The sequence below is a fragment of the Crocuta crocuta genome, unplaced genomic scaffold (genome assembly GCF_008692635.1).
Source record: "Crocuta crocuta isolate KB4526 unplaced genomic scaffold, BGI_CrCroc_1.0 scaffold1758, whole genome shotgun sequence".
Taxonomy (NCBI): domain Eukaryota; kingdom Metazoa; phylum Chordata; class Mammalia; order Carnivora; family Hyaenidae; genus Crocuta; species Crocuta crocuta.
The window spans coordinates 76408-85465 of record NW_027531929.1 but is presented as its reverse complement, the minus strand read 5'-3'; positions in this window follow the sequence as shown (position 1 = coordinate 85465).

Here is a 9058-nt window from a genome sequence, read left to right as displayed (position 1 = left end):
AACCATCAGTAAAGTGCAAGAGTAAAATAAAGACATTTTCAAATGCTCAACATGACTCATCATCAGGGAAATACAAATCAAAACCACAATGAGATGCCACCTCACACCTGTCAGAACAGCTAACATCAACAACTCAGGCAACAACAGGTGTTGGCAAGGATGCAGAAAAAGAGGATCTCTTTTGCACGGCTGGTAGGAATGCAAACTGGTGCGGCCACTCTGGAGAACAGTATGGAGGTGCCTCCAAAAATCAAAAACAGAACTACCCTACCACCCAGCATTGCACTACTAGGTATTTATCCAAGAGGTACAGGTGTGCTGTTTTGAAGGGGCACATGCACCCCAATGTTTACAGCAGCACTTTCAACAATAGCCAAAGTATGGAAAGAGCCCAAATGTCCATTGATGGATGAATGGATAAAGAAGATGTGATACACACACATACAGTGGAGCATTCATTACCTGGCAATGAAAAAGAATGAAATCTTGCCATTTGCAACTACGTGGCTGGAACTAGAGGATATTATGCTAAGTGAAATTAGTCAGAGAAAGACAAATATCATATGACTTCACTCATATGAGGACTTTAAGACACAGAACAGATGAACATAAGGGAAGGGAAGCAAAAATAATATAAAAACAGGGAGGAGGACAAAGCATAAGAGGCTCTTAAATATGGAGAACAAACAGAGCGTTACTGGAGGGGTTGTGGAAGGGGGGATGGGCTACATGGGGGAGGGGCAGTAAGGAATCTACTCCTGAAATCACTGTTGCACTATATGCTAACTAACTTGGATTTAAATTAAGAAATAAATTAAATTTAAAAAAATTTTAAAAAGACATTTTAAGACATGCAAGGTCTCAAACTTCATTTTCCATAACTCTTTCTTAAGAAGCTACCAAAGTGGGTGCTTCAGAAAATGAAGGAGTAAACCAACAAAGAGGAGAACCAGAGAACAGAAAATGGGCACAGAAGGGAAGTGAATGGAAATCTCTGACTTCTGGTGTGTCAGGGCTAGGGAAGAGCTGCTTCAGACTGGGGCTCCATTTAAGAGGGCTGGGTGGGGGTTGGGGGGCCCAGAAAGAACCAATGACTATCTGATAAATTTCATTGTATAGAAAATACTAAGGAGAGGTGTCTCATAGAGCCATTAGAATATTTGAGAAGAAAGAGCAAAAGGGTTCCTAAAAATTAAGCAAATAAAAAATAATTATTTTCTCCAAAAGAACTTTTCCTAGAATGATAATAGGAAATCACAAAAATAGAACGAGACTACTTTTTATAAACAACTGGTCCTTTCAACAACTGAAAGAAAATCAGCCAATGAATTGAGGGGTTTTAGTCCTTAGAGAAATACTGTAAATGAGAGATTCAAAAAATGAAGTTGGATTTCACATTCTATTTTAATTTTTAAATTCCTCAAAATGAAACTATATATTTGGCTGAAAACATTAACCTACTAAGACGAAAATATTTTTTAATTCTTCTTTTAAAACTGTAAGCCTAGGGGCTTTCCAGTTTCCCAATCATGTGCCATCAATGTACAAGCCTGATTTTATTGGATTCATTGCTTGGGAATTGTGGATGTACTGTATAAGGGAATATGGTTCTTTGAAGAACCAACATTTGCTACTGAAAATATCTGAATGATGCTACTGCTCCCTCCGAAATTCATCTTTTTTTTTTTAACTTTTTAAATAATGTTTTATTTATTTCTAGGAGAGAGAGAGAGACAGCGTGAGCAGGGGAGGGTCAGAGAGAGAGGGAGACACAGAATCTGAAACAGGCTCCAGGCTCTGAGCTGGCAGTCAGCACAGAGCCCGACGCGGGGCTCGAACCCACGAACCGCGAGATCATGACCTGAGCGAAAGTCGGACGCTTAACCGACTAAGCCACCCAGGCGCCCCAAAATTAATCCATCTTAATTGAAAACCTCAGGCTAACTCAAGAGCATAGAGGGCTCTAGGGCCTACACCAGGAAATTTAGATTTCATACAAACCTGCCTTTATTTTAAATGCAGCTTAGTTATTAGAAAAAAACACATACCTCAAACTACATATCCAATCCACAGTTTTCCTAACACAGAAGAAGGCCTCTCTAAAGGTTTTTCCAGGCTTACCACTTAACAGTGGTCAAGCCAAAAATAAACCCATGAGGCAAATTCAACAGCACACAAAACAGGAGTCCATGGAGAGCAGGACTTAGCTTTTCCTCCATTCACCTCTTTCTGGGACCCCCACCCACATTCCCCCATCTCCTAATTAGAAAGCTAATTGGGACTCCAAAGTATAAAATGCTAAATGGGGAGGGAGATGTGGTGCCAGGCCAGGATTCCTTTAACACCGAACACTCTCCTCCTTCGTGCTTCTCCCGGTATTGCAGCAGCTGTGGGAAGAGATCGGGGCCAGCAGGGATGATTGGCTGGAGGGCAGTGTTTACACTCAGTTGTCAAGAAGGAAGATCTGTTCCACAAATTGCAAACTCCGAAAAGATAAAATTTAAAAACAACATGCTTGGGCTTTCGTATTTTAAGGAAAAGAAACAAGTATCTTATAAGCTCGCTTATTATTACCATGGTGACATGAGGGGACGTGAGATCTCAAGGTTCCAGCCAGGCTGCGTATCAGCGGTGCCGGGCGACTTCTCCGGTTACCATGGCAACCAAAATTAGAAGTGCTTTTTTGCAACACTAACAGAAACCATCTTTTGAAGCGCTTCTGGGAATCACATGGAATACTGATGATGCAAGCTTGAGTGATACATATTTCTCAAACATTAAAAAACACACACACAGCGTATTGCCACAAACAAATACTCCTTTTAGACACACACACACACACCCACCACCTTGAAATCTTGATTTGACTTGGAATAGATTTTTCGGTCTGGTTTTGTTTGTTTCCCTTTTGGATTCCCGCGGCCTCGGGTGCAAACGCGATTTGTTTAATTTCCAAACTTGTCTGAATTGCACGGGTAAGAGCTTAGACTGTGGTTCATTTGCTCCCATTTTGAAACGGGATGAGGAGAGGGGTGGGGGAGGGTGGGTCTAACAGAGAGCTCTCTTGTCTACTAAACTCTGGAGGACGAAAACGCGGGTGGGGAGGAGGAAACGGGCAGGGGGAGGGGGAGGAGAGGCAAGGAAGGAGGAAAGAAGAGGGAGGGAAGGAAGGGAAGAAAAAAATGCGGAAGGCTGAATCTTTGCTGCCCTAAGAGCACCTTTATCTGTTACTCTGACCTCTCCATCTGCCCAGATGTTGTGTCGGGCACGCAAAAGCTGATCAGAAATGGCATTTTAAAGACCCCGTTGCCATTCTTTCCCGGTCATCCTGGAGCTCCGAATATTCCCGAAGGGACCTCCGGGAAGAGGAGAGAGGTTCTTCCGTACTTGTACAGTCTTCAAAAGAAGCACGATTCTTTAGGGAGCGTCATGGTGTGTGTGTGTTGGGGGCGGGGGGGCACAGCCACTCGCCGTCAGTGCCCTCACTGCCAGTGGGGTCACGCAGGTCCTCACCGGGCTCACGCCCCGGGGCNTCCCGCAGAGAGGAGAGTCACTCCTACAGGATGGATGAGAAGCGGCGACACAGTCAAAAGAGGTTTGGCATGGCTCTCATCAGCTCACGCCTCGTACTGAACCTCTCGAGCCTCTTGATCAAAGGTTTCCGTGTCCTTGGGAGACCGTGACCCAGTAATCTTCCCAACTGAACGAGGTTTCCAGCAAACTACCGTGACAGCTCCTTCGGGTGAGTCTGGCAGGGTTTAGGTTCTTCAGAAAGAAGTGCTAATGCCACCCTCTGCCCGGATCCCTCCCATACATTATATCCAGTTCCTATGGTGTCACTTAGGCAGTATATCCCTAATCTCGTGCCTACTCCCCAGCTGTAACCGGCTGGCTAATGGTAGGTGCCAAATATTTTTAGTTTACAAACAAGGAAGCCAAGGCACTGAATTGAGTGTTGAGCAGAGGATGCGATTCACAGACTAGTAAAATCCCTAGGATAACTAGAGGTTATTCACCTAAGTTCAAGTCCTTCACTTTACAGAGAAGGAAAGTGAGATCAGAGAAGTCAGTTAACTTAACAAGGATCACACAGCTTGGTTAATGGCAAAGCCAAGACCAGACACCCTTAGTCACAGCTCAGCAAGCACTCTTTCCATCTCTTAATGCTCCCGGATTCTGTATTCCTGTTTGCTAGGGCAATGTTTACAAAAGCAAAAGTGTAGATGAATGATTTAAAATCTATTTATGAATAGAAATTAGGGAACCCAAAGATTCTTTTTTTTTTTTTGGCCAGGCATTATTAGAAATACTTTCAAAAGAGTAACTGATTAAATCCTCACAATAACCTTATGTTAGGTATTGTTATTACCATCCCTTTTGACAGATGAGGAAGCAAGCTCGGGAAGGTTATTTGCTCAGGGTCACACAGCTATCCAATGCTGGTGCTGGAATTCAAGCCTAGCCAGTCTGACTCCAGAGTCGGTGCTTTTCTTTCTTACGCTGATGCCTCTTTGTGTGATTGAAGGGGCCCAGAACAGGAAGAGGAAGAAATAAAACCTTGGACAGCTCCAGGGACTGCCGATTGGGATTGGCAAGTAACCGAAACAACCTGGAATGTTTGCTTCCTTGTTTGATGAGACTGGCCATTTACTTGTACAGGATAAAAGTTCTCTGTGAGAAAGGTTTGTCTTTAAAGGGAGGCCCTTTCCTTAAAAGACAAGAGGCATTTTTTTCTTTTAAGAGCAGTCCTTAGGGGCGCCTGGATGGCTTGGTTGGTTAAGCATCCAACTCCTGATTTTGGCTCAGGTCATGATCTCGCCATTTGTGAGTTCCAGCCTGGCATCAGGCTCCGTGCTGACAGTGTGGAGCCTGCTTCTGATTCTCTCTCTTCCTTTCTCTCTGCCCCTCCCCCACTCGTATGCATGCACACTCTCCTTCTCTCTCAGAAATAAACTTTAAAAAAAGCAGTCTCTAAAATAGTACATGCCATCGGTATGTTTTCTTTCTCTATATGTATTTTTTAAAGATATTATTTTTAAGCAATCTCTACACCCAACGTGGTCTGGAACCCAGAACTTGGAGATCAAAAGTCACATGCTCCACCGAATTAGCCAGCCAGGTGCCCTTTGTTTTCTTTCTAAAGCAACAAAGTCCAGGGTAAGAGTTTACATGTTCAAAAATATCATATAATCTACTCCTTGAATCCTATAACACTACAATACAAAGGATAGGAGTTCATAAGGAAACTGCCTGGAAGCCAAGAGCCTCAAACTCACAACCGGACATAGACTGTCTCATAGGCCCTCGAAGGCCCCTTAGATGCTAGATTCTCATGGCTCAGAAGGTTACTGAAGACTTGAGGCTATCACAGAAAAGAAAAACTTCAGCATCAAAGACTCCTTCTCAAGCCCACTGGCAAGACTCCATTTCAGAAGCCCCCTGCACTTCTCTATCTCTTGCAGCTATTTTCCTGGGACCTACTTCCTTTCAAACCAGAGCTGTTCCTTCATGCCTTCCTTTCCATTGAAAGCCCTGGGACCCCTGGTCACGTAGGACTAACTGCTCATTCAGTCCCCTCCACTTGACAAGTGTTGTCTTTCTCCTAGAAAGGGCCATCCAGTAGGTTGACTACAATGTAACAGTATATAGAAGTTAAAAATTGCTTTGAAGAGTATGAGGAAATATTTTCAACATATTAAGTGAAAGCAAAAGTTACAAAGCGGAATGATACAAATCTGATATGTTTGAGTAGAAGAAAATATGCTAGATACTAGTAATTTTTTTTTGTGAACTGGTGGAATCACAGGTGGTTTAAATGGCCTTCTTAATATTTTCCAGCATTTTTTCTTTTTTCTACAATGGACATATGTGTCAGAAAAAAAATATTTTAATGTCAGAAAAATACTTTTCAAAAGAAAAAACCTATAAAGTCAACTGAGTCTCGGTTTTCTAAACCCTACTCCATTGTGTGGGCAGAAAGTAGCCCTGGATGATTCTAACACAGGAGGTACTTGTTGTATGCTTTGAGAGCCCCTGGCAGTCGCTCAACCTTTAGACCTTTGAGTCATAAAGTTACGCCTTGACTCCTAGCCCTGCCACTTATTAGTATGAACTCTTTGGTTTCAACCATCTTCTAACCTCGGTTTCTTCATCTGTCCTCTGGGAATTGTGAGAATTAATGAGATAAAGTTTCTGGCAACTGGTTTAACTAGGTTGTCTTAACCCGGAGTCCATGGGCTTGGAGAGGTTGGCGGGAGGATTCCCCCACTGAAAATGTGTGTGAAAGTACGCTCCTTTCATTACAATCTCTAAGTAGTCGGGGACCTAAGCAGGTCAGTACTTCCTCTAATAAGTGCTTAATAAGTGGTGGCTACTTTTGCTATTTCAAGTTCTGAGAGATCGTTCCACATTCGGTACTATTCTAGGGCATATAGGGACATTCTACTCATTTTTTGGACATTGTTACCTGGTACATTGCGTCCCTACTGAATGTGAACCTGGGCTGTCCCTGAAATTGGAATATTCCTACTCTCCTTCCTCCTTTCCTCTGATGGGGATATTTGACAAATCTTGGGAGAAGAGAGAGAGCAAAACTTTTCTAAGATTGCATAGTGCTATAGAGTTGAATCTGCATATCTTGTTCCAGAAAAAATTTGTCTTTATCCTGTTTAGAATCTGTGTGCTACCTAAATCTGATAATTCATGTCTTTCAACAATTTAAGATAATTCTCAGACAATCTCTTTGAATATGACCCTTCTCCCATGTCTACCTTCCAGGAATTCCAAGGGGACATTATGTATGTCAGACCTCATTCTGTCTCATGTCTGTTTTCATGTTTTCCAGATTTTTACCTTCTGTTTAACTTCTTTTACACTCTGGTAATTTCGTCAGATCTAGCTGATATTTCATGAGTTCTCTCTTGAGCTGTAATTAATTGGCTGTTTAACCTGCACACTGACTTTATAAGCCTTGTCAGTACAAATACAATGAGATCACGAGGTGGAAGTATGAGAACGCCAATTTTATCCTTTCACAGCAGGGGGTCAATTGACAGTTTAAAAATGAATCACAATTAGTATTTATTGAAATCCTTTAACTTTGTAAGAATCTTTTAAGAGCTGATATTTCTTGCAGTAGATAAAGATTTGTCTGAGCCTTACCCTTTTATTCTGCTTCTCTTATTTGTTAAATTAAGCAAAATTAAACTGAGAGAATTAAAACTAGCATGGCAATCCTGTTTTAAAAAGTCCCCTCTGCATTTCCCTCCCTCCTTTTCTTTCTTCTCCTCTTCTTTTATCTCTGTTTCTTGTGTGTGTGTGTGTGTGTGTGTGAGTGTAGAGATATTCATATATTCATGTAATGTTAACAACAGTTATTTCAGATTAATGGGTCTTAGAATAGTTTTTTTTTTTACTTTCTTATTTCCTAAAATATGTGAATCTTTTACTTGTGTAGGTGTAAGTTAATATTAATAATGAAATGAAAAAAGAAAGAGGTTGCAAATTTCAGTGGCTGAGTGAGGGGCCACTGCCTCTCCCTCTGCCAGTCATCTTAAATTCTATCAATATTCTTGGTACTTCATTTAATTCACTTGAGCTCTTCCTGCCTCATCATTTAGTCTCATGTTCAATATTGAACTTTCTTCCTTATAGGTAAAATACAACAAATAAAGAAGAAAAAGAAAGAAAAAACAAATAGCGATCTTGAAAATTTTTCATTAAAATGTAATTTCCACCATAAAATTTGAGTCCCTGAGATTCTCACTATGGTAGCGATTATATCCCAAACTTTTCTTGACTGTGTGACCACATAGAACAATTAGTGTAATATGTTCCTATAATTGGCACTTGAGTATTACTTACAATTGGGCGATGAAGAAGAGCTTAAGAGCCCTAGGCCCATTGATACTTTAGCAAAATTATTTTTTATGAAAATTTATAAAAATCAAATTTGAACCATTACCTTTGAGTCTTTAGTTTTAAATAAGGCCTGTTTTAATTGGGCTAGGGTCCTGAACCCATAGTATTCCCCCCATAGTATTTCCTAGCTGTATCTAATAGATAACTATTGTTTCACAGGACAGTTTCTGCCCTAATATAGGCAATCTATGAGACCACAAAACCCACAACTAATGATCAGCTATTCTCTTAAGTGAATTCATATATTGGCATTTACTTCTCAGCAGATATTAGCTAACATTTTGTGTCTAAGATATATTTGGGTTATCCAGAAGAAACAAAGTATTCCTGGTCCATTATTCTGATTTTTTCGCCTTTAATTTCTTATAATTCTCTAACATTTCTTATCTTTGTGGCATTTTCACTTTAGAAACAGAAAAGAAATTATTAACTGAAAATAAGCAGAATGTACTTGCTTGAAATTGCAAAACCTAAGACAACTGCCTTAGTCCAGTCCATTACATGAACGATAAACATGAACAATAGTTAACAGGATATTTTTAGAGTAGCACCTGGCTGCAGTATAAAAAAGAGACTGTCAAAAAGGCGCATTCCAATGGCTACTCATCTGTGCTTCCTTGAAGTGCCCTATGTCTGTTGTTCAACTGATAATTGTCCAGGACTGAGGGTATGAGTAGTACCCAAGAACTTGTTAGACATGCACTTTCTTGGGCCCTAACCCAGACCATCTGAATCAGCAACTCCGGGCGTGGGGCCTCGCGATGTGCAAGATTCTGATGCACACTAAGTTAGAAAATGATTGCCTAGATGGTATGGTCTCAGGGCAAGGGGACACCAAAAGACAATTGACTGCATGTATCTTGCCAGCTTTTCTGATCTCCTGTTTCCTCCACCCCAAGCCCTATCAGGGGCTAATGTGGATTACAAAAAGAAGATGGATATTTAGCTTTTGCTCTGTGCAGGCCAATGTTGTCAACCACAAAGAGATCTCATACAAAGGTAACTGTATTTTAGTGATCAAGACTAGTCTATGGAGTCAAGTTCCTTGGTTTCAAATACTGGCTCCATTCTTTACCAGCTGTTTCTCATCTCCTTCTTTTAATTCCTCCATTTATATTTATCTCATGAGGTCACTGAA